At 45.5% G+C, this 24,053-nt stretch overlaps 1 long non-coding RNA gene across 1 annotated transcript; it reads right to left on the reverse strand.

The window, feature by feature from the left end:
* Positions 1-185: 185 nt before the first annotated feature.
* Positions 186-23,128, reverse strand: LOC108349058 (uncharacterized). Its single transcript, XR_015646009.1, has 4 exons — positions 22,987-23,128; positions 13,268-13,455; positions 1,303-1,359; positions 186-667 (listed from the first exon to the last, which is right to left on the reverse strand). It is a non-coding gene; the product is annotated as an uncharacterized LOC108349058 (long non-coding RNA).
* Between the last annotated feature and the right edge of the window lie 925 nt (positions 23,129-24,053).

The following is a 24,053-nucleotide window of genomic DNA, read 5'->3' on the forward strand; positions in this document are numbered from 1 at the left end:
CAGATTGCCCGCCATGACCTTGGTGTCACCCTGAACCAAAATGATAGGGGGTCTTCCCTCCTTTCCTTTTCTTTCTTCCTTCCTTCCTTCCTTCCTTCCTCCCTCCCTCCCTCCCTCCCTCCCTCCCTCCCTCCCTCCCTCCTTTCTTTCTTTCTTTCTTTCTTTCTTTCTTTCTCTCTTTCTTTCATTATACATCCCGAATGTTCCCCCTTCTCCCCCAACATGTCCCCTCCCCATCTCCTTCTCCTCTAAGCGGGTGAGGGCCCTCCCTGGTACACCAAGTCTCTGCAGTGTTAGGTACACCTTTTCCCACTGCCACCCCAGATAAGCCAACCCAGTTGGAGAATGGCAGGTAATAGCTTTAGGGACAGCCCCTGCTCCAGTTGTTGGAGGACCCACATGGAGACTAAGTATGTGCCGGGGGTCTCGGTCCAGTCTGTACTCTTTGGTTGGTGGCTCAGTTTCTGAGAGCCCCCAAGGGTCCAGATTAGTTGACTCTGCTGATCTTCCCATGAAGTTCCCATCCCCTTCCGAGCCCTCAACCCTTCTCCCAACTCTCCCATAAGAGTTCCCAGGCTCTGTCTAATGTTTAGCTGTGGGTCTCGGTATCCGTTTCAGTCGGCTGCTGGGTGGAACCTCTCAGAGGACAGTCCTGCTAGGCTCCTGTCTGCAAGCAGAACAGAGTATTATTAATCATCAGGGGTTGTTTGCTTGCCCTGAAACAATGTTTCAAAGGTTCCAGACAAGTGATGACTGCCAGGCTCAAACTTTCTAGTTCCATGGTCCCTAGAGTTATAAACCGAAATGGGAGAATAAGTTGAGTCTGCTGAAAGCCATGGTTTCTTTTAGCATCTGATGAATGTGAAATTGCAAGGTTACATGATGGTTGAACTCTGACTGGTACAACTCTGAGTAAGTCTGGTTTAAAATAAATTAAGATGATCTTCTTCTGCAACACTTTTCAGAGGCTTCAAAATACTACGGCCATCTAAGAAAGGTCTAAGGAATGGAACGTTTCTTAATTTTATCTGATTCTTTAATTTTATCAAACAAAACAAAACAAAAAAACCAACCACTTTGAACATGTTTTCTCATCGGACAAAGCTTTTTCCTAAATTGCACTTTGGAAGATGCTGTTATAAGTCAAACATGACTTAGGGGACGGATGGGATAGTAAAATGCTTGCCCTGCAACCCAGGGGGCCTAAGCTTTACCCCTGGGTAGAGGTAGGGAGATTGAAGCCGTATGTAATGTGTGTACTTGGAATCCCAACACTGGGGCATGGAGACAGGGAGATCTTACCAGATCAGCAGCAAGCCAGCCTCTTCTAGATTCTGTTTTCCAAGCCGGTGAAAGGTCCTGTGTCAAAAAAAAGCAAAAGTGGACGGTCCCTGAGGAGGCATGCTTGAGGGTTTTCCTGAACTGTACGTGTGCATGCATACATACGAACTTACTTAGGCACGAATCCACCTGAACACTAATGTACACACACATAAATACATGCACAGGCATACAAAATAAATGAATAAGACAAGCATAAAACCAACTCCTATGAACTGAGGAATTTATCAGTGCCCACGATAGTGGGACAAAGTGTTCCGTGGAGGTGAGATGTCACACGCCGTGGGGCTTTATTCACGTTAAGACAATGAAATTGCTTTATGCCAAGCGTCTTCCAGAAGAACGTCACACGTTTACACGTTTTATTTGGATGTTCTATTCTAAATGCTTACATTAAGAATGAAGCAATAGTGGGCTGGTGAGGTGACCCTGCGGATAAAGGTGCTCGCTAAAATGCCTGATAACCTGAGTTACCCGTTTGACCCCCAGAGCCACTCCTTCAGATTGACCTTTGACCTTCACATACAGACTGTGGCCCACATTCAACCCCTGCCAGGTATACAAAATAATAAAAAAAATGAAATAAGTGAGCAGAGGAAATAATATACTCCTGAGTCTAAATATGCTTACTTTTCAAACCTTGAAGATTGCTTGAGATTGGGTTTTGACAATTGTATTATAATCTATAACAATAAATGTCAGTCAGTCATTACATACATGAGATAAACTTGGTGAATTCATCTTATTAGCAAAAGAGAGCATCTCTTTTCTTTTCTTTCTTTCTTTTCTTTTCTTTTTTTTTTTTCTAAAATAATTGTTTCTCTTTGAAACTTCATAGCCAGTTAAATGATTAAAGTTTCTTAGAAATCTTCCCAGTGGACAGTCTAAAAGTGAGCTGGGTAAGATAAAGTATAGGAAGTTTCTGGACTCTTGATCTATGTTACAAAATTCCCTTCCAGAAGGTTTGTAGTTCACATGGTGATAATTTTTTTAATGTATCTATATGCTCATTTGATAATTGCCATCTCGTATTTTCTTTTTTTCTCTTCCTGTGCATTGGTGTTTTGCCTGCGTGTATGTCTATGTGAGGATTTTGGATCCCCTGGAGCTGGAGTTTCAGAGAGTTGCGAGCTGTCATGTGGGTGCTGGGAATTGAACCTGAGTCCTCTGGAAGAGCAGCCAGTGCTCTTAACCACTGAGCCACCTCCCCAGCCCCAACACTTCATTTTTGATTGCCAGTGAGTTTGATTATTTACTGAGATAAATTCGTTAGCAATAATTTAGCTATCAATAAACTATATATGTAAATATTGAGGCCCTCTGCTGAAGCCTTAAGATTTTCCTCACTGATTTCAATGCACTCTGACAAGCCTAATGGGTGACTTATGTCAATAACTCCTAAAACTTAATATTTACCAGTGTTTTTGTTTCACAATCTTCTGCTTTATCGCACCACACTCCACCAGTGAGCTAACACTCCAACCTCTTTTTCACTTTCAGTTTTGAGACAGAGTTTTGTGAAACTGTCCAAGCTGGCCGTGAACTTGGCTCTGTAATCTAAACAAGGCCTCAAATAGAGTGACCCTCCCTCCCCAGTCTTCTGAGTAGCTGGGATTACAGGCTGGGGCTACCAGAGCCAGTTTTTAAGATAAACTATCATATCTACAGACACACACACACACACACACACACACACACACACACACACACAAAGGTTTTCCTTTTTAAAATTGTGTTGCTGTTTCAGATGTCAGGCCCACCAGAGTTTTCTCAAGATGTGTTTTAGTTTCATTTTAAAAACTGTTTTTAAAAAAATGATATGTTGCTCTATTTTTAGCTGAACTAAATGAGTTGTTAATGCCTTGGGGAGGGTCATGGGTTTCAACAGTGTTTAATGTCCTGTGCCATGCCCAGGAGCCACTGAACAGGGCAGGGGTAATTTCCCCATTCTGTGCCCTTCATTCTTCTGTGATTTGCCAAGCGCCCCAGCTGGCCTGGACTTCTTAACACTGAACCTGTATTTTAGGTTGAGCTCCTAATTCTCATTTCCTATCTGGACATTGACTTGCCACTCAGGAATTCTTGCTTTTCCTCACTTCACATAGCACACAGGCAAACTCATACTCTTAAAGAATGTGTTAGCTGAGCCTGGATGGGGAAGCCCATCAGTGCATCCTCTCGAAGACGCTCCCTCGGAAGAGATCTCTAACATGACTGAGGCTGCTATCAGCTGACCTTGAGATGTGGAGATGCATCGAGATTATCCCATGAGCCCAATGTCATAACAAGGGTCCTTACAAGTGAAAGAGGAACACAAGAGAGAATCAATGTCACTGTGTTCTGACATGACTAGTCATTGAGGCTTTTGAGATGGGAGACCACAAACCAAGACATACAGACGGCCTCCACCACAGGCTGGAAGGCATCCTGAGGTAGGAGACTCTTCCTTGGTCCCCTGGCTGCCCTCAGTGAAAGACTATCAGTCAAGCATTCAGCAGAACCACCCTCATGCTGGCACCAGCCCTTGTGACACTCAAGCTACCGGACAACCTAGCTGCTTGCTGCTGAGGCACAAAATCCAGCTCCTCAGGGTACTGTCTTGATTGGGAGCTTTCCAAGTAGCCTGTGATGAATGCTCTATCCTCCCAGCCCTCCTTAAACACTAGAAGACATTGGCCCCTTGGACTAACCAGAGGGCAAGCATCTCTTGGTGGCCCAGTAGAAGGTCTATGACGGATGTAAACGCAGTCCTTCGTCTACATGACTCAGTAAAAAGGCTTCTCTCCAGTGGTCTTCTCTTGCCTACTTTTGACTTTTGTCAGCCACACATTCGTCTGAGATGATAACATGAAATGGGGAAAAGAGGAAGGCAGAAGGTAGCTATGCAACACTGAGGCAATGGCAGACGTGCCCTTGTGTTATGTCCATGGCAATAAAGACAGGAAGCCACCCAAGGAGCTCTAGACTCCTGGGTGGCAGTGGTTCTCAACCTTCCTAGTCCTGTGACCCTTTAATAAAGTTTGTAGTATTGGGCTTACCCCAAATCATAAAACTATTTTCATTGCTACTGTAATGAAACTACTATTTTGCTACTATTATGAATCAGAATGTAAATATCTGATATGCAGGATATCTGATATGCCACCCCTATGAAAGGGGTCACAAGGGTTGAGAACTCTTGCTATGGTGTCTAGAAAGTCTTCAGGGCAGAAACACCAAGGAGCCAGGCAGCCTCTAGACACTGGAAGTTGAGAGAAAGCAAGAGCGGGAAGAAGGATGAAGCTGAAGAAAAGCAGAAGGCTGTTACCTGAGACAGGAAGACCCCACCTAAACGTGGGCAGCATTCCTCTCTGACTTGAGTCACAAACTGAGTAGAAGAGAAAAGGAGCCAAGGACCAACGTTCACCTCTCTTTGCTTCCTGACTGTAGATGCCCCGTGACATGCCGTTTAAAGGTCCCGTGGCCACACCTTCCCTGCAGTGGTGGAGGGTACCCTCAAATTGTGAGCCAAGGTAAGCCCTTCCTTTCTTTAGTTTCTTTTTTTCTCTTCATTCAGGTGTTTTGTCACAGCGGTGAGGAAAAATAACCAACACACACACTTTACATCTCTGCTCCCGGAACCTAAGTGAAAACCGCAGGGGCTGCTAGGTCCCAGGGCTCATGATGACTAAACGCCCAGGATAGTGAACCCAAACTGAGCATGGAACTCTGAAGTCTCTGACCCCTAAAAGATTTGGAGCTGGAACTCCCAAGTCTGCCAGGGGAGTTCCCAGGGGCTGTGCTCTTTCTCCATATTGCCAGCCCTGGAAGAGCTTCTCTTCGTGGGTCATTACAGCCCGTGATTGAAAGCCACAGCAAGCTGGTTAGTGACCGTTCTAGACACCTTGATGAGTGCTCTTCTGGCTGCACGGCTTTGCTTCCTCCAACACCCAGATATTTCCGAAGTGTCTGGAAACACAGCCTACGTCTAGAGCTGAGTCTAAGTAAGATGCGAGATTATAGGAATCTCCCCCAGCAAATCAAGTGGCAAAGACTCGGGCAAAGGGTGAGATAGAAGGAAGCTGGGGAGACGTTCTACTGAAACTTTTTTTTTTTTCAAAGAAATCACAAGGCTGGACCTTCTGCCCAGTGTGAAAAGGAGATAATACAGGGCCTTGACCCCTGGGTTGGGTGAGACTATTTAACTGCTGTCTGCACTGGGACAGATAACCGTCATTGGCTCTTGGGTACCTGCCCCCCTCAACCACATCTCTAAAAGACTGAATAGTTCAAGAGTGTGAACTGAAACCACTCTTAGCTGGAGTTATTGAGCGTTGGGATGGCAAACTACTCCCGGATAAGATATTGTGCTGCCCAAACCAGTCAAAGCTGCTTTAGCCCTTGTCTTAGTTAGGGTTTCACTGTGTGAATGGACACCATGACCAAGTCAAGTCTTAGAAAGGACAACATTTAATTGGAGCTGGCTTCCAGGTTCAGAGGTTCAGTCCATTATCATCAAGGCAGGATCATGGCAGCATCCAGGCAGGCATGGTACAGGAGGAGCTGAGAGCTCTACATCTTCATCTGAAGGCTCCTAGCAGAATACTCACTTCTAGGCAGCTAGGACTAGGGTATTAAAGCCCACTCCCACATTGACACGCCCACTCCAACAAGGCCACACCTACTCCAACAAGGCCACACCTACTCCAACAAGGCCACACCTACTCCAACAAGGCCACACCTACTCCAACAAGGCCACACCTACTCCAACAAGGCCACACCTACTCCAACAAGGCCACACCTACTCCAACAAGGCCACGCCTACTCTAACAAGGCCATGCCTCCAAATAGTGCCACTCCCTGGGCCAGACATATTCAACCACGACAGTCCTCAAGAACTGTGTTCAAGTAAGACACTGAGTGTCAGGAAGAAGTTGTCAGCTCTAGTCAGGGGAATCTGCCTCAGAAAATGCCCTGGGCCTTTGTTCATTGGCTTGAGAGGATCCTCCTTTCTGCATGTCATGACTCTTCAGAGGGGACTCTGAAGAGAAGGTTCTCCCTGTCTTTAATGCCTGTCACACTGCATGGACTACATAAGAGGTGATCATTGCTCTGAGAATGAATATTCCAGGATCTGCTGTTATTACTAAAGTCTACTAGGTACCTAGCAATATAAACGCAATATTCATACTTTTCCAGCTTTTACTGAGATGATGAATTCCCTAGCTCTAGGTCAAGTTCATGCAAAAAAAATCAAAGGGAGTCTTTTTCAGCAAGAATAGTTTTCTTTTTTGCAAATAATATATATATATGTATATGACTGTTCTATATGTTTTATATATATGGTTTTATATATATGGCACTGGAAATTGAATGCCAGTGTTCTAAGTTGTTGAGCCATTTCTGTAGCGCCTCCCACTCCATGCCAGAAAGTATCTTTTTCACCTTAAAAAAAAATTGGCAGGGTTGGGGATTAAATCCAAATCCTGAGGATTCTGTGTGTGTGTGTTATGTGTGTGTGTGTGTACACATGTGAACATGTGTGTAAGGACCAGAGATGGACATCAGATATCTACCTCCATTACTTTCCATTTCTCTCTCTCTCTCTCTCTCTCTCTCTCTCTCTCTCTCTCTCTCTCCATCACCTCATTTTAAACCCAGCATCCACTCCACCTATTGGCTAGGCTTGCTGACCAGTGATCCACCTGCCCCCACCCTCCTTCTACACCGTACTTTGTCCCGGATACTGGAGATCCAAATTTAGATCTGCACCCTTACGTGGCAGACATTTTGAAGACTGAGCCATATTACCAATGCCATGATGTATTTTACTAATGCATTAGAACGTTTTCTCCTAAGAGAGAGAAAACACTGTGTTCTCTGAATTGTAAGATTTGAGGTGGTGTTTGAGGAAGAAAAGCAGAGCAATTAAAGGTAAAATAGGTTAAAAGTTATATCGCAATGCCATAATTGAGTCCATGGTTTTAATAACAGTGTGCACAGGGCGTTGTGTGAGTAGAGCCTCGTGGAAACACACTCAAGATCTACTTCCTGGCGTCCCTGTTACTCTGCATGGCTGTCCGTTCTTCAGTGATGGCGATGCCGTGCTTAGAAGGGCTGGGGAGATGGCTCATCAGTGAAGAACACACACTGCTCTTCCTGAGAACCCAAGTTCAACTCTCTTTAGGTGGCTCCCAACCACCCCAATAACACACACCCCCGGGGGGGATCTGACGTAGCCGGCCTCTGTGAACACTTGCAATCATGCGCTTATCTCCACACGATAGACACATAACTACACATGATGCAAATGGAAATGGAAAACCAGATAATACATCCTGCGAACACACTCAGAGGAGATCATAGTTTTTAACACCCTAATAGGGTATTTGGTTTGATAGCGCAGAACAAAAGAGGGTGGTGGATGAACTGATTCTGCGCAAAGAGCAGCACACTTTCGCAGAGAGGGAGTTCCTCCTAACGGAGCTATTCTGAGTTTTAAAATGGTTTTATTTATTTACATTCCAAATACTGCCTCCCCTTCCTGGTCCCCCCTCCAAAGGCTTTTCATCCTATCCCTCTTCCCCTTTGCCTCCGAGAGGGTGCTCTTCAGACCACCCACCCCCTTCATCTACCCACCCCCACCTCCCCATCCTCCCTTTTTAGGCATAGCCTCTCCCACCAAGGCCAGACCAGACAGTCCTTTGGTGCATATATGCAGGGGCCACCAACCAGCCTGTGCATGTTCTTTGGTTGATGGCTGAGTCTCTGGGAGCCCCCAGAGGTCCAGATTAGTTAACATTGTCGGTCTTCCTATGGGGTTGCCATCTCTTTGAAGGCCTTCAATCCTTCCCTTACTCTTCCATAGGGGTCCCCAACCTCGGTCCAATGGCTGTCTGTAAGTATCTGTCTCAGTCAGCTGCCAGTAGAGCCTCTCAGTGGACAGCCATGTTGGGCCTAAGGAGCTATTCTGAATCCCCCCACACACACCATTAAAGCATAGTTCCTCCAGTTGACATTCATATTCACTTCTGATTTGTAGCACTGTCTATTTATCGTGGCCCATGTAACTAAGTCTGGATCAATAAGCTCGATTAAGGTGCTTGCACAAGGCCCGGAACCATGAACATGATAGGACAAGGTGGCGAAGAGATTGGGTATGTTACACAGCATCGACCAGGCCAACTCCCAAGAGCGTACAGAGTGTGCTGTCAGAGAAACTGCGCTGGTAGAGCATTACAACTGATGGGCAGCTCTCCAAATGGACAAGTGAGTAATAGACTGATGAGAAGGGAACTTCTCGTATCCCTGTCTCAACGCAGTGTGGTCTGGTCTGACTCCTATAAGTTTGTGTGAAGCATGGTTGAGATAATCACCCAGCCCGTTCGTTACCCATTGGGAAGTGTTGCAACTGTTTTTGTAACCCCCAAAAGATGAGAACAGAGTGTCCTTGGATGCATCAGGGGTTTAACTGTTCCTCAAACCTACAAAAGAAGCTTCGAGAAGCATACGCAGACATTGGTCCGCATGCACAACCTACTCAACTGTGCCCAAAGCAAAGTGCCCAAGTGATGAATAGGTAACCACTCTAGTATGACCTCCCCTGCAAAACGGTTGCCTTGGTTGGGTTTCTTAGAGGCTCTCCCAGGGTTCCAGTGTTTCTTGCTTGGTAGTCTGGTATCTTTGTGAGCTTCAGAGTAGGAGAGAAATTTTCCTTGTCTACATTCTGGCTAGATCTAGCTTTGACCTCTTTATAGGGGCTAAGTGAGGGCAAGAAGATCCTAGAGGCCTGAGAAAGAGAGCAGGGCTCTGTTGTCAACCAGACGAAGATTCATTCAGACTTCTGTCACCTGCCACCTAAACAAGGGGTTTATATACAAGAGGGCTCTCCGCCTCCATGGCCACACCTTAATAGGTGAGAATAGACTAAGATGGTCCATGTAAAGGGCTTACATGGTACATGGGTGCTCTACCGATGCCAAATGTAACTAGTAACAATTTGCCAGCCAAATTTCCAAGATTATAATTTCCTGGGCTTGCAGCTAAATCATCTTCCATCAATGGCACATTGTATTTATTACTTTTGTTATATTGTGACAAAAATAACCTGGGAACAATTTGCCTCGTAGGTGGAGGACAGTCCACCTTGGTGGACCAGGCAACGATGCTGGAAATCATCATTTCATGGTGGGCGGGAACCCATAGTGGAGACTCCTCATATGACGGCCAAATATGATTGAGAGTCAGGAGTGGGTGTGGCCTATAAATGCCCCTCCCCTAGTCACCTACACCCACGCTCCTTAGGCCCCGCCAACCAAAGAATCTATAGCTTCCAAAATAGTGCCATCAGTTGGGAGGAGCAGGTGTCCAAAAACATGAAACAGGCACCGGGTCCTTCCCTGCTCAAACCTGTTCTTTCCATCACTGTCCAAACCTTCTCTTGCACACACGAGACTCCAGAGGTTCGCCAAGTCGCCTAGCTGAAAAGGACCAGATATAAACAAGGCAGTGGCAAATGTACTTGCCCTGAGGATTCCCCAGATGCTTTTTAAATGGTTAATATAGAGAGTAGAGAGAGGTTTGGCCTTTTAAAAAATACTCTACAGACAGACATTTTGAAACTGCGAGGGAGGGGGAAATAACACCACCCACACTCCCCATTATCTGAACATTGTACCATTAGCCAAAGGAAAAGCCAGACAAACACATCCATTGCCTGTCGGCCTCCCCTTGGCTGTGCTTACGCTACCCTGGCTACCTTATTTAAAGCTACAGCGACACAATTATTTCTTTTCCCTTCGTCATCTTCCTGTACCTTTAGAACCTCCTCACCTTCTACCAGTGTGGCTACTGATTAAGCCCACCGTAGCTCTTCCTTCCTCCCTACAGTGTAAGCTTCTCTCAGGAAGTGAATCTTAAGTGTTTACTTTTATACCCATCTGTCTAAACAGCCTGGGATCCACTGACAAGGATGAATGAGTCAAGGAATAATGTCTCTTAAAGTCTAGATGGGTGTCTTTCGTGAATGTCAAAAGTGACTATTATTCACATAGTAAATATATATTCTCAATTTTTATGTATGTGTATATGTTTCTATATCTGTGTATGTGTCTGCCTGGGATGTGAAGACACCTTTGGAGGCCGGAAGAGGGCATCAGGACCCCTGGAGCTTGAGTTAGAAGCTGTTGTGAATTGCCCAACAAAGGTGCTGAGGACCAAACTTGGGTCCTGTGCAAGAGCAGCAAACACCCTACCCATCTCTCTAGCCCCTTGTTTTACAATTATATGCATGATTTGTATGATAGATTTTAGGGTGTAGCCTCCGTTGCCCAGGTAGTAATGATCTGGAGCTGAAGTGTAGGCAAAGATAAGATAGAGTTCTCTTCTTTTTTTTTTTTGGAGCTGAGGACCGAACCCAGGGCTTTGAGCATGCTAAGCAAGCGCTCTACCACTGAGCTAAATCCCCAACCCCAGTTCTCTTCTTGAAGGCAAGTGTGTTGGGGTTTTTTTGCTGGACTCTTGAATGTGTTCAGTGCCCTGGGACCTCTTGAATGACATCATGGCGTCATTTGACTTTGAGTCAGGTCAAGAGACTGGGATGTTTCTCTCCCACTTTGGGCTTTCAGAGCTAGGTCATGGCAGTTGACTGTGTCTTTTTCTGGACAAAGCCTCTCTGTCTTTCTCAGGACCCCTACTCTTGCTGGGTTGTGTTGTTGTTGTTGTTGTCGTCGTCGTCCTTGTCATCCTTGTTAGTGGTTTGGGTTTTGTTTTAAGCTGCTTCTATACTTATCCCCTGGAGTAGAGTGAGGGCTAACAGCTCCCCAGTTATTTTGCAGGACCCAGAACCCTTCACTTCCTTGGTGGCTCTTCCTTTCCCTGCCCACACCTTTTTTAAAAATCTCTCTCTCTCTCTCTCTCTCTCTCTCTCTCTCTCTCTCTCTCTCTCTCTTATCTTTATTAACTTGGGTATTTCTTATTTACATTTCGATTGTTATTCCCCTTCCCGGTTTCCCAGCCAACATCTCCCTAACCCCTCCCCCTCCCCTTCTTTATGGGTGTTCCCCTCCCCATCCTCCCCCCACTACCGCCCTCCCCCCAACAATCACGTTCACTGGGGGTTCAGTCTTAGCAGGACCAAGGGCTTCCCCTTCCACTGGTGCTCTTACTAGGCTATTCATTGCTACCTATGAGGTCAGAGCCCAGGGTCAGTCCATGCATAGTCTTTAGGTAGTGGCTTAGTCCCTGGAAGCTCTGGTTGCTTGGCATTGTTGTTCATATGGGGTCTCGAGCTCCTTCAAGCTCTTCCAGTTCTTTCTCTGATTCCTTCAACGGGGGTCCCGTTCTCAGTTCAGTGGTTTGCTGCTGGCATTTGCCTCTGTATTTGCTGTATTCTGGCTGTGTCTCTCAGGAGCGATCTACATCCGGCTCCTGTCGGCCTGCACTTCTTTGCTTCATCCATCTTATCTAGTTTGGTGCCCTGCCCACACCTTTAATAAATATCCTTCCGTGACTCGACTGAGCATGCACTAGGCTCCTTTCCAGGTCTCTAATACAATGGAGAAATACGCTGCAAACCCGAAAAACCTGGACTCTAATGCCAGTCTCATCTATGACTTAGGCAAAGCTGGGCACCCACTGGGCTCCATGTCTTCATCAGAAATGTAAGAAAATTGAGCAGGGTGACCTCTGTCATCATGTGATCTGAAAAAGGCCTTTTCTGTTTAGGGGAGAAGTAAACCTTTGGTCTACTTCCCCCCATTGGCTAGAAAGTACCAATTTGATCCATGTTCTCAAAAATCCTTGTCTTCCAGGAACTCAAGCCCTCTGCACCCCATTCCCCTAGAAGCTGCTTAGCGGACTCACTTCAAAGCTGATGTCAGCAGTGACTGAAGGGACAGGCACCAGCTCCGTGTTTGCCTTCCCTTCAGTTTCCAGTCAGCAACTTCCTAGAAGTCCCAGGTTGCATTGAAAAACTATTATTAGAATGTGAAAACATTTTTATGATAGGAAAACAAGAGCACACCACTACTTATCCAAAGAGATGCTCATTTAACTCTAGAATTTACAATCGATGTCTCTAAACTACTCAGTCTTTTGCTGAGCCATTCCTCCCATAGATACTTAGTGAGTACCTATGTGTACCAGACTTTTCCAGGCATGCAGACACAGGGATAGACTTTCAGTGTTGTGACATGTTTAGTCAGAACTCTGGATACCACCTTAGCTGTTCCCTTTGGCCAAGTATGTTAAAAATTCCTAGAGAGTTACATATTCTCTTCTCTTCTGTGAGGAATTCAGAAATAGGATTCCTTGGGTCTTAGAGGAGTAAGTTTTGTCCAATCTGTTAAAAACAAACCAGACCCTACCTTTGACTTAGCTTTTCTATCTCTGGGTGTGAATTACCAACCCAAAACAACAACTGTGAAATCTGCTAGAAGATAAAGGACATTTCTTGTGAAATGGGAAGTGTCTGACCAAATAACACCATAGTTTGTAAGGTAGGTGTGTGTGTGTGACTTACAATCGCAGCACTGGGAAACCAGAGACAGGTGCATGCCTGGGGTTCACTGGTTGCCAGCCTAGGCTAAGCTGTGAGCCTTGGGTCCCGTGAGAGACTGTGTCTCAAAAATGAAGTTGTGTGGTTTTACACACACACACACACACACACACACACACCACAATTTATATATGTAGTATATGATATGTGCATGTCTATATGTGTATATTACACATATATGTATATATTACATATGTGTATACATTACATACACATGTAATATATACAAACACACACATACATGCATATACATATGTGGTGTTTTGAAAGAGAATTCCCTTCCCCACTTTGGTAGGCTCCGGTATTCAAATACTGAGTCACCAGTTGGTGGCGCCATTTGGGGAAGTTTAGGAGGAAATACGTCACTGGAGGTGGGCTTTGAGGACTTACGCCATTTCCGCCATTTCCGGTTTCTCTGCTTTGTGTTTGTGGTTGAAGAAGTGAGCTCTCAGCTTCTGAAGTATTCTAGCTGCTGTTCCAGTAGCTTGTTGGTTGCCGTGCCTCCCTGCTGTGATGGTGATGGACTCTTAGCACTGTGTAACCATAAGCCAAAATAAACTCTTTCTTCTTTACGTTGCCTTGGTCATGGTGTTGTACCATTGCAGCCACGGGGAGCGGGGGTGGGGGGGGCAGAGAGAGAGACAAAGAGAGAGAGACAGAGAGACAGAGAGAGAGCAGCACTGTGAGCCTCATATATTTGACACTAGGAGCCTCTAAGGTTGTGAATTTACTAGTTCTACTTTGTTGAAAGCTGTAGACCTTTGTAAATATTTAGTCTATGATAACACTCATATAATCTATAGATAGATACATGGATAAACACACACACACACACACACACACACACACACACACACACTCTTACTTGATATTTACCTCATCTTAAAAAGAAATTTCCATGCAAAAGTAGAAGAGAATGAAGTGGAAATCCTCCCTCAGATTATAATGACTTTTTGTTTGCTTTCTGTTTTAATTTTGCGGTAAGGGGTTTTTTGAGTTGAAAATTAAAAATAATTATAAGCCTTATTGTAAACAAAATTGCAAATAAAAAACATCCCATGTGAAAATGAACCAGACCAAAAGTCTCTACATCTCAAATAACTTCTACACGGTAGAGTAGCCATTCTGAAGACACAGGGCTTCACGATGGATTCTAAACTTTTACTATCAGGTGCATTTTTCATACACTTAACTACCACCACAAATGAAAAGCCTTTAAAATTACATGCGCATGCATGTCTCTGTGGTGGTGAGATGTGAGTGCAGGCCTTTGAAGGCCAGAAGAGGGTGTGGGATCCCCCAGGATCAGTGTTCGAGGCAGTTGTGAGTTAGCCATTGTGACTGCTGGGAACTGAACTTTGGTTCTCTACGAGAGCAGAGCTTGTTCCTAACGTTTGAAACATCTTCACATCTGGAGATTTTAAAAAAAATTATTTTTATTTAGTGTTTAATGCATTCATGCATACATTGGTGCACATATACCCAGACAAACAGGTGGGAAGACAGTGTCAGGTCCTTTGTAGCTGAAATTAACAAATGAATCAACAAAGGTTGGTTCTGGGAACCAAACTCTGGTGATCTGGAAGAGTTCTTAACTTGGCAGGGGGAGGCACGGGGGTTGAGGTTGGGGGGAGCTGGGAGGCATGGTTAAACATAGAAGGTGACATGGACTTGGGGAGTGCACACAAGGGAAGCTCTGTGGACCCGCAGTGACAGGAGAGACTTTTTTAATGAGTGCTCAAGCAGAGAATGTGGTCCGTCACTGAGCCTGCCAAATGGAACAAATTGCTATAAGACAGTTACCTTGAACTCAGGAACTGCGGCTTTGTCCGGGGGGGTTTGTTCATGAGAACTATGATTCAAGCTTAGTTTGTCACATTTCCTGCCTTTACACAGATAGCCCCCTGTCATTTCGAACACACAGAGTGACTGCGACCCCAACACCTGCTCCTTAACATTCTCACCCAGATCAAACCGTCCCCATCGTATATAGCTAATTCTTCAGCAACCCTGGGCTGAAGGGGCTGGGGTGCAGTCATCAGAAGACAGAGCAGGAGCGCAATGGGCCTCATGCATTTGACACTGGACATTGTTGAAGTTACCTTTTCAACTGCGCTTAAAGCCATACAGCACCGCACTGAGAAGGCCTTAGACAAGGATAATGAGAGGTCCACAGATTCTAACCAGTTCAATCAAAGCCGAAGCTCAAGGTGACAAGGCTTCAGTTTAGTTACCACACCGGCATCTGTGTGACTGGCCTTGCTAGATGTCTGCGGAGCGTGATCCACTCATGGCGAGGAAGAGGCATACACTAAATGAGCCAGTTGTTGGCAGTTACACTGACCAAGGGAAAAGAACTGGTGGTTGTAGGTAAAGCATGTCATGAAGAAATAATGACATCTGTTTCATGTCTGAGGGATGCCAGGTGGAAGATGGAGATGTTCCTCTGAGTTGTGCCTCTGTTTTTGCCCACGAGCATGTTACACTGGCGGGCCACTGTAGGACCTGGACGACTCCTCAGTATCTCACGAGGTCATCTTCCGAAAAGGTCAACAGTGTGATAACCCACCCACAGTCTCTTCTGAGGGGCTCCACCCTGCCCACACTAACGGGGCAGGCCTTGAGGTTACCTAGTGCCTAGCCCTCTCTAGTGACAGGGTTGGCCCTAGCTGAGCAGCCCAAGCACATGGTAGGCAAGCCACAGACTGCTCAGAGAGTTACAACCTACGCTGAGAGATGGCCTGGCCATGTTCTACCTTGGGGCTCTGAACAAACAAGGCGTCAGTTAGTTACAGAAGATGGGATGTGTTGCTTAATCCTAGCAGAAACAACAACAACAACAACAAAATACCCAAACAAGCACACAAACAACACACACACACACACACACACACACACACCCCACATAAGTTTCTCCTGAGGAAGGCATAGAAGTTACTTGGGATATGGAGTTATCTGTCTTGAGGCCAAGATTTAATATGCTTCCTGCTCTTGGGGAGGAATAATAACTCCTTTTCATATATATATATATATATATATATATATATATATGATGTACATTTATATTCATACATATCATATATATGCATATATATCCAATAGAGACACATCATATACAATACACATATACATATATAGTCAGACATAAGATCCATGGTTTTCAGTTGCCCTGAATAGACTTTGTAAGTGTCAAGAAAACAAGCCCACTGAAACCCATGGGACATTGAAGTCGGCTCCCAGCTGAACTGCTGGGCCATAGGCCTTCTGAGGAAACCAAAGGAAGCACACCGGTAAACTGGTAAAGTCTTGACCATTACTAGGAAGACAATGGTACCCAAAAAAAGAAAAGGGGGAAGTGAAAGTCTTTCAAGATGATTTGAAAAGTTGGTGTGTGCACCTCCCTATTAACGGTGCAGCCTTCATTGAGCCACGACTTTCGGAAGATGGTGTGGCAGATGAGTGATTTCCCACACACTAACAAACACCTTTAAGATAGAGCCCAGATAGATGGACTGACTCCTGCTTGTAAGACAGGCTAGGCACACTGTAAGCACAAGGGACCAATGCCGACTTAGAAGAAAACAACGATACCCAACAATGAGTCAAAAAAGCAGGTGCTAAACTCAGGGTATGCCTGTAGGGTCTATATTTATTATTTTCATTCAGATTTATGGAAAACATTACTCTCTATTTTAAAGTGTATATCCTTGTATGTGTGCATGCTAAGCGTGACTAAATAAAACATCCTTTCTAAAGCTTCTCAAATGGTGCTACTCTTGGTCAAAAATACTTCACGGTTCAAAGCTCAACACAAGGTGGCCTCTGTAGAAACATCTGAGTTTAGAAGTGGAATTACCCTCCTGTTCAGTGCAGAAAAACATCCTACTGGTTTGAGAACTAGAACTGGTCATTTACCGCTCACAGGAACTTTCCCGTGACGGTGGGATGATGAAGAGATGGGCTTTGGAAACAGGTGGGTCTGAATTCAAATCCTGATCCCAGTTGCTCCATTGTCATGGAGCCTCAAGCAAGGCCTTCCCACATCATCATCATCACCACCATCGTCAGCAACACCACCATCACCATCACCATTATATTCTAATACTTTTAATGTTGAGATTATAATACAGTTAAAACATTGCCCTTTTCCCTTTTCTTCTTTCAAAGTCTCCTACATATACCTCCCCGATCTTCAAATTCACAGTGTCGTCTCTCATCGCTACTGCACACATATATGTAAAACATCCCTGTACCCAACATCTCAGGCAATCACTGTGGAAGATGGGGCAGAAAGATCGAAAAAAATGAAAGCGTCAGGGACTTGCAGTGAGATGGTGTCTCCTAGCTATATTGCAGGTTGTACTCATAAAGTATCACCAGCATGGCCACCCAAAGACAAACTGAGTAAGGTCAACCCCAGAATATGCCTAAGGGATTGGGGACAAGCCCAGAGTCTTCAACCCTACCTACACAAAGAACTATAGGCAACTGAGAAAAGCTAGCAGCTGGAGAGGCGGCCCTCCCCAGGGAAGGGCACGCAAATCATTTGTCTGGTGCCCCATGGTCAGCCTTGAAAACACACATACAAGAAGTAGACCAAGTAAGATGTAGAGCAAATGGGTTACATACCGCGTCTTTATTCTTAAAGAGTGGTGCTGAATAGCTCACGGCCCACAGGGCACTGTAAGGATTCAATAGTTTAAGATATCAATGGCTGTGTAACAGAATACAGTGGGTTCACATTAAGGGGGTACACGAAGAAAAATTCCAAGCAAACCCAAGAGATAAGAGTAGAGAAAGATGTATTTCCTGCAGCAGGGAAGGAGTGTGTGGGAGTTCTTCCCAAAGCAATGCTCTGCTGCAACAGAGGAAGCATGGAGATTCGATAAAGGGAACCGATTTATAATCAGAAGAGAGAGCAAGGGTAGGCCTATTCCTGAGCATGCTCAGTCGGGGAGGGGCCCATTCCTGAGCATGCTCAGTCGGGGAGGGGCCCATTCCTGAGCATGCTCAGTCGGGGAGAGCATTTCTGGGTGTGCTCCTAGTTGAAGAAGAAAAACTGTCAGACCAGACAGGCTCTTCTGCCTGTTTATCTCAAGGACATTAGAGTCTATTAGTCAAAAGGGCAAAATGGCTGACAGGAACACCGTTGGCCGTGCTTAGCTTACATTATAAAGATTAGTGAATAGGGCATCTTCTGGGCATGCTCAGTTTTTTCAAAACAAAACAAAACAAAAACTTGTACTGAAGCAAAAGGCACTACACTTTGAAAATCGTGTTAATATAGGAGTGTTCCCCTAAAGCTGTCCGGCTCTTTAACTACTAACAATGCAATGCTAGACCTGGATGATATAGTCTACAAATGTTTGCTGTTAATGTGCAATTTCTTTCATTGGACTTGCAAAGTGTTAAGGCAGACTGAGTCAATATTCTGCAGAGCATGCCTTCCTGTTATCTTGTTGGAGAACCACACCAGAAAAGTATCAATTATTCCGATTTTTACAGTGGCAGAAGTGAGGCCAAAAGTAAAAATTTTTAGGTTAAAATTCTTATTTTTATTAACAAATTAATATCAATAAATTAATAACAAATTAAATTTTATTATATTTATTTCTTTATTCACTTTATATCCCAACACCAGCCTCCTTCTCCTCCCAGTACCCCCTCACCCAGATCCTCCCCTGTTCCTCCCTTCCCTTCTCCTTTAAAAAGGGGAAGCCCTCCTCTAGGTATTAGCACCACCCCTCTACTCTCCACCTTCCTCCTCTTCCAACCCTCGCTGCCAGCACATAAGTCACTGCGGGACTAGGTGCTTCCTCTCTCGCTGAGGCTGGACAATGCAGTTAAGGGAACAGGATCCACAAGCAGGGGACAGAGTCAGGGACTCTAATTTGTGCCCTGATCAATAAAGCGTGGAGCTGGGATTCATTCATCCATTTTGTGCGTTTTTATTGAGTACTGGTTCTGACATTGGAGTTAGGTGTCAGAATACTCTATGGTCCCAAATCTTTACCTCCACAAAGGATATCCTCAGTCAGGGGGACAGACAAAAAGCCAAGCTGAGTCAGTAAAATGTCGAGCAGTTTGCAAGATGGGCGCGCTAAAGACAAAACTAAGTAGGGAAGGGAACCAGAGAGATGTAGAGAGGAGAAGGAGTCAGATCATTGTTTCCAGAAGGGACGTTTGGGGAGCAGTATAAGAAAACGGGAAGACTCCAGACAGAGCGGGTAGAGAGAACATGACTACCGCGTTCCGGCATCAGCAGAGGAAACAATAACGAACTGGGTCAAGGGGACCAGGCCCTGACTGGACGGTGTGTGTGAGAGCCCCTCCTCATGTTCTTAATGCCTCGGGCCAGCACATCTAAAAAGACTGCAGACAAGAAAAACACCCCACTTCCCTACCTTTCTCTCTTCCAGGGAAGAAAGCCCAGCCCTTGGCAGAGGTATTTTGTCAGAATCGGACTCTACCTAAGTAACAAAGGCGTCTGAGGGCAGCCATGATGTGTGAGGCAGTCCCTCCCAGCGCCCCTCTGTGGTCCCCCTGAGCTCATCACCACCCCTTCTTATAGAGGAGCTTCAATTCAAGGCCACTTTAGGTTCCTCTTTAGCAAACTTAGAACAAGACCTACTCAGGGGTAAGAGTTGTCAGACCCCATGGGACATTTATTTTCCGCTTGGTGTTTCTTTCCTCATCTACACTCAGTGTGGTAAAGGTGAGCTTGTGTGGCATTTCCAGCTGACACTTTAAGGAAGGTGACATGAGCATATGAAGCTTGTCACCCTGTGTTGAAACCTCCTCTTGCACCCAGGTTGGTCTAAGCACATGAGAGTCAGGTTACCTGGCTTCGAGTGCCCATCCCATCCAGTAGAATCTCTGTGACCTGAGTCAAAACATCCCAGCCGTCTGAACCTCCCTCTTTAGATTTTTCCCCAACGGGGATGGTGTCCGCGTTGTGCACAGACCGCAGGACTAAATGTGTCTCTGGATATGAACACATGGATTAGCTCCTCCCATTCTGGGTGGAGTTTGCTTGCTCGCTTGTTTTAGTTCTACAAATGAGGATGGTCCAGACACTGAAGGTAGGTGTCCAAGGGACGAACCATCTCTGCCATTCTACTCAAGCCCCATCCAGTATTTCCATCTTCCGTCTCTGGGCTGGGTTCCACCGTCTCTGTCTGGGTGGTCCCGGCCTCTCCCGATGACCAGCTTCTAGAATCCATGAGAGTCTCTTACTGCGTGTATTACCTTCCTGCTAGGGGCAGAGACAGAGCTTTGTGGACCTCACATCGCACTGGGAGAAAGGTTTGTAAAGCCTCCAGGGGGAACAGGCTCTCTTGCAAATGAAGAGACTTTTATCAAGAACAGCTGCAGTGGTATTTTCCCCCTGTAGCTCTCATTCTCCATGGGTGGCTTACTTAGACTTTGGGTTTTGTTTCATGACCGTGGCTTGCTAAAAAACATCCTATTCCTGTAGAAATGAAAACTGCTACTGTGCGACACGGGTTAGAAAGCTCTGACTGGGACACGATCAGCAGTCAACATGACCGTTTAACATCAGCAGAGACCAAAAATCATGTGTCAGGAATAGTTGCAGTATTTTATAGGATTAGCCAGAGCAACTGTCTCAGGCTCACAAAAAAAAGTGTCTCTAACTCAGTGATAAAAAAAAATTCAGTCACCTATTCTTAGTGACTCATATCACTGTGGTCCAGTGAGTTGGCATGACTCCAGAGTTTCTCTCAGAAGCAGAACCCTTTCAGGTAATGATCTCAAGTTTCTCTGGTCTGCTGTCGCCATGGTCTCTGACACGTGGCCTGGAAATGCACTTAGAAAAGGATTCTCACGGGCAAAGAGACTGGCACAGCGAGAGCAACTGTCCCTAGCTTACTGACTTACCTACCTCATTTGTGACTGTAGGTTGAGGTGAGACAGAGATGTGCAAAGAATGAAGAGATGGGAAGACAAGAGAGCTAAGCAGGAAAGACATGCCACGCTCAGTGTGAGCTCAATACCAAAGACATGTCTGCCAAGGGACACCACTGATAATACTCATAATGCCCGACCTGGAAACAAATGAGTATTCGACAACGTGTTCTGAGTGGTTGTGGATATAGGTTCAATGGAACACTCCTCAGCCCGGGACACATTGAAGCACAAAACTACAACAGCTAGAATGAAACCAGATGCAAAACGCATCTTACTTGATTTTGAAGCATTTCAAACTCATTGATGGAGATGGCCAAGAAGAGGACAAAGTTTCCCTACCTGGAGACAAGAGGGTAGATGCGGAAAGGCACAAAGGATTTGCTAGAGCTCCATAATTACAGACTGAATACTGGTAGACTGCATGTGCCCTGTAGTGTGCTGGCTGCTGGGGTTGTAGCTGTGAGGTAGACTCCGTCGGTGAGGGAGGGCAAGACTTCAGAAGCTACACACAGACTTATACCATTTTGAGACGGGACACTCAGTATAAGAAGAAAAGCTTCCTGGAGATCGTCTAGGGGAAGGCATAAGAGAAGGGCCTGATTGTTTGGCTGGAGACAGGAAAGTCTCCAAGGATGTCACAGGGGAGCACAGATGTGAAGACTGGGCTGGCCATGAGGATGAAGGATGAGTGGATGGGGTTGGGGTAGGTAGCCTTGCATTCAGATCCAAGAAGCAAGATGAACTCTCCTGAGGTTCAATGTAGGGACAAGGGGAAAAATGGCCATCCTGGAGCTGAGGCACGAGTGTGCAGGGCTTTCCAGGCCTTGTCTGGGCTTCACATCAAACTGAACTAAGCAACTGTGAATGTCTGAAATGAAGGATAGATGAGCTACACTCATCAACTATTAATGTCTGAAATGAAGGCTGGATGAACTATGCTCGTCTGATCATTACCCCTTAGATACATCACACCAGACTGTACGAATATGTCCAATAACTGCAGGTCAACTAAAAACAAAAGAAGTCCAGTGGAGACTGCCATAATAATCTAAGATGGGATAGCCTAGGTTAGGATGGCTGTAATAGGAGAAGGAAATAGCTCTGGAGGTGGAAATAGCCTCTCTCCTCTTCCTGTGACCTTTCCCCTCTTCCAAAGATGGCTTCTCTCTCCCTCTCCCTCTCCCTCTCCCTCTCCCTCTCCCTCTCCCTCTCCCTCTCCCTCTCCCTCTCCCTCTCCCTCTCCCTCTCCCTCTCCCTCTCCCTCTCCCTCTCCTTCTTCTTCTCCTTCCCCTTCTCTGTGTGAGATGAATGTTTCCAATTTGTTACTCATAGACTATGAAGGAAGAAAGTCAGACAGAGGCCAAGACTGTGCCATGTCTGCAGGTGATCGATTGGAGCAGTTGAGGCTAGGGAACGGTTAGATGCCTACCACCAACCGTTGGACTTGCTGCTGTCCCTTTTGACTCTCCAGTTTCTTGCATATTTCTCCATTGTCTGGTCTTCATCTGAAACCCCACAAGATGACACTTAAGCCCAAGGCTGTAGATAGCATGAGGTAAAAGACAGTGCCTACTCAAACTCTGTGCTTGACTGCAACTCTGGCCAGACTCTTACGTAGAAATGCTCAATGTTTGGGATTGGAAGGGTGAGGGCAGGAGTCAGTTACTAAACTCTTAGTGAGCAATGGCTGTGAAAGGGTCTGCCATGTTCCACTGACAGTGGCAACCTGTGAGCAAAAGTAGCCATGCTTTATTTTTATTTTTATTATTAATGGCATTGGCATTAGAGTGTGTAGTAACTTACAATTTGATAAACATTCCCACGCAGACTTTGTTTTTCCTCTTCTTTCCTTCCTCTTTCTTTCTTTCTTTCTTTCTCTCTTTCTTTTTCTTCCTTCCTCCCTTCCTTCCTTCCTTCCTCCCTTCCTTCCTTCCTTCCTTCCCTCCTTCCTTAAGATGGACTTTCATATCTCTGGAGATAACCTTGGACTTCCAACCTTCCTGCCTCTGCCTCCTCAGTATAGAAATACAGGCCCTCCCTCCGTACTGTGTTCAGCTTTTACAGTCTCCTTTTGAATTGCACACTATTCCCAAGAGCTTGCTCGGACCTCATGTTAACTAATCTCTGAAGCCCATAGAAGTTAACAATTTATGAAAATAGAAACAAAACACACAACTCACCAACTGTGAGGTCAACGTGACACGTGAGACTTTCAGATTTGCAATGTGGAGGTCCTTGGAAGGGGTGAAGTTAATTTACCTGGGAGGTGCCCTTAGTGTAGAAGGCACTGGGACACAGCTGCCTAGAGGACGCCCTGTCTTGTTGCCGAGACCTATTTGGGAGGACAAGGCCTTTCTGAGTTGTTTTCAGTAGCTAAATATTCCTGACACTTGAGTTATTCTGAGCCAGACAATGAGCACTTTGTAAGGAGACTTCATACATTTCATTCAGTTGGATGCACTAAGAACAATCTAAGTGAATGCATTGTGTGCATTCCCTCAAAAAAAAATCACCCAACAAAACAGATATTGTTGTGATGGAAACATCCAGGCTTGAAAAGCAGGAAGCACGAGCACAGTGTCTTTACAAACCTGCTGGATTCTTTCACATCTGCTCAGCAACCATGGCGTCTCCCATTCTCCCATGAGTCACAGCGGGCATTCTGTAGTCATAGAGCTTTAAACTTTCTTGTGTCATCCTGTGTGCCCCCATTTCTACAGTCTGATTGGTAAGAGTCAGCTGGGTATCACCGAAAAGATAATAGACTCAAGACCAGCCCTTGTGGATATGCGTCTTCATTTAAAACTAAGAACCTTGAAAAGGTGATCAAGATGAATTGAGTCTTACTTCAATCCAATTGATGTCCTGGGAAATGGGGGTAGGAATGGGGATCCAGAGACGGACAAAGGATGAGTGCGTAGGGACATAATGCCCAAGGCTACTAGAAGTTTAGAGAGAGGCCTAGACTCAAGCTTCCCTCACACGTTCATAAGGGGCAAAGCTTGGAGGTAACTTGACCTTGAGTTTCTGACCTCCAGGGCAATGAGGCTGTAAGTTTCTGTCATCTTGTGGCTCACGTTAACAGCAGACTTAATAGGCTCACTAAACACACATGCACATGCACACACGCATGCACACTTATACCCAAGATGTAGCCAGAAAATGGCAGGGTTTTATTATTATTTTGTGTGTGTGTGTGTGTGTGTGTGTGTGTGTGTGTGTGTGTGTGTGTGTGTATTGGAGAGAG

This window comes from Rattus norvegicus, chromosome 20 (assembly GCF_021556685.1).
Source record: "Rattus norvegicus strain SHRSP/BbbUtx chromosome 20, alternate assembly SHRSP_T2T, whole genome shotgun sequence".
Taxonomy (NCBI): domain Eukaryota; kingdom Metazoa; phylum Chordata; class Mammalia; order Rodentia; family Muridae; genus Rattus; species Rattus norvegicus.